Raw genomic sequence first — 2619 nt, 5'->3', positions numbered from 1 at the left:
GTACAGCATAAGAATCTAGTCAATAATATTGTAATAACTATGTATGGTATCAGGTAGTTACTAGACGTATTGGGGTGATCACTTCATAAGGTATGTTGTATACCTGAAACTAATATAATACTGTATGTCAACTGTAATTGAAAAATAAATTAAAAAAAATAACTGGAGCAGCTATCTAGACCCAGCGATGATGATAGGGGCTCTAAGGAATCATAGGACATTTTGGGATGGGTGCTAGATACTGCAGAAATTGGATAGAAATTTGAGCCACTTGATTTGGATATTAATAGCAAGGGGTATTATAGGATAGAAGACTTGGGGACATTTGGACTATCTATAATATTTTTCACTTCTCAGATGCCATTAATTGTCTGATGAACTGTTATTTTATAAATAGCTTTTGGGGACTAAAAAATATTTCTACATTAAAATGGAAACAGAAATATGTCTTGTCTATGGCCATGCCACCCTGAACATGCCCAATCTCTTCTGATCTCTGGAGCTAAGCAGGGTCAGGCCTGGTTAGTACTTGGATGGGAGACCACCTAGGAATACTAGGTGCTGTAGGTGATAAAAATTAGTAAATAAATATCAAAAAATGTTTTAAAAAATAAATAAATAAAATGTCTGTTCATAAATATATGTGACAGGCTGAGAACCTATTATAGATAAATAATTCTTACATTTGAATAAAAGAAATAAATAAAGTTTTAAAAAAAGAAATGTGTCTTGAACATATTTGTATTTGTTTCTACAAAATGAGATCTTGTTATACACATCGTTCTGAAATTTTTCACTATTCTTTGGGAAATTATCATATTTTTATTCTCTAGAGATAAACTTGATTTTCAGACATTAAAAATAGTCATTTGGCTCTAGATATTTTGATAATCAAAAAAAGAATCAAACTAGCTAATTCTAACACAGGTTCTACAAAAAATTTTTTTGTATTATTCACAAAATGTATACCATCTTAAGATATCTACTTTAAATAATATTCTTTTGGATCTATGCATTTGCTATTGCTTACTTTTCAAAGTCTCTCTATTTTATGGTTAAACTTTGATATTCCAAAAAAAAAGAAATATATTTTGAAAGTCTTTAGTGAAGCTAGAGGAATTTTGCCTCTCAGAAGATCATGAAAGAGAGTTGATTGGGTAACAACTGAGCTGGACATGGCCATTGTTTTATTAACCTCAAGTCTCCCCTGCCCCCTCTCCATCTGAAGGCCCTATGGTGACCTGGCAGGAGGCATTTAGACCCTTAGTTAAGGGAAGAGTTGTAAGAAGAAATCTTAGCATACCAAAACTACTGGATAGTAGCCAAGAATCATCAGTTGTAGCTACTCTTAACATCAATGAGAAATGTGTGTTTGAGTTACCTCACTTTGGACTAAGAGCAAGTTCAATGGCTACTCAAATGGTGTGTGTGTGTGCACATGTGTGTGTGTGTGTATGGTTGAAAAAAGTGTAGAATATTCTTAGCACTATCATCTATGGAAAGAGACATAAAGAAAGGAGTGACCAGAACTACACTTGTTACAGATCTTCTCCTTTTTAATAATATTATTTTATAACTTTCTTTCTGGTGAAATTAAGGTTACAGTACTACTTGCTATTATTTAGGTATTTAGATAATTCAGATAGTAGGAAGAGCTCCTGATTGCCCTCTCCTGGATAGCGGGCTTAGTATTTAAACTAAAAAGGAATGACAACTACGCTAAGTAGAGTTCTCTGGTTGCAAATAGCAAACAAAAATCAACTCTCTCCAATTTAAACAAAAAGGGAAATTGGTAGAAGTATATTGTTGCCAGAACTCAAGAAGCCTGGCCTCTACAGGGTGGGAATTAGAACAACTTTGGGGTGGGGGGCGGACACAGAGTAGCCCTTTGGAAATGATGGCTGAAAGAGCAAAGAAAAAAAAAGAATAGGCCCAGGAATATAGGTAATGAGAATCAATGGACAGTTATTAAGATCACTGCCACCGGGCGAATAAACTTGAGTTTATTTTAGATTTTGTTACTTGCTCCAGATTCAAATTCTAGGAAGAAAGCTTCTGATTGGCCTTGCCTGGATAACATGCTCATTTCTTTGATTAACTTGGTCCCCCAAAGAAAAACAGTTAGTGGACACTGAGTGAGCCAAAATAACAGATGTGTCCTTCTCAAAAGCATTTTTTCTTGCAAACGCATGAAGTACCACATAAGTAGCATTTCTGTTGTATTATGCACAGTGATCCTTGAGCTTGAAATTTTGATTAAGATTAAAGAATGTGATGCTATGATTTCATGGCTTTTTTTATCCATCAGAACGTAGTTCTAGATTCTAATTAATATGATCCAGAATATAGACACCCAAACACAGAGGCACTTCTGTATCGAGCAATAGTCTTATACAAATGCAAGTCACATTCCTACCTTGAAGACCAGAAAATAAAGCAGTTTTCCAGAGTCATATGCTAAAATCTTTTTAAAAGATAAAGCACAGTTTTATTCAAATTACATATGGTGTTGGTGGAGGGAACTACAATCTTTTCAGGAGTTGGGATCAGCCTTAGCAAGAAAGGAGAGACAGATATGAGTTGGGAGAGTGCTGAAGCGGTCTTGATAGGAGATCGTGT

At 34.7% G+C, this 2619-nt stretch overlaps 1 pseudogene; it reads left to right on the top strand.

Moving 5' to 3' along the window:
• Nucleotides 1-451: 451 nt before the first annotated feature.
• Nucleotides 452-570, top strand: LOC111743034 (annotated as a pseudogene).
• The last annotated feature ends 2049 nt before the right edge of the window (nt 571-2619 follow it).

The sequence above is a fragment of the Pteropus vampyrus genome, unplaced genomic scaffold, assembly GCF_000151845.1.
Source record: "Pteropus vampyrus isolate Shadow unplaced genomic scaffold, Pvam_2.0 Scaffold4, whole genome shotgun sequence".
Taxonomy (NCBI): domain Eukaryota; kingdom Metazoa; phylum Chordata; class Mammalia; order Chiroptera; family Pteropodidae; genus Pteropus; species Pteropus vampyrus.
Note: the sequence above shows the minus strand (reverse complement) of the source record. Positions and strands in the feature narration are given on the sequence as shown.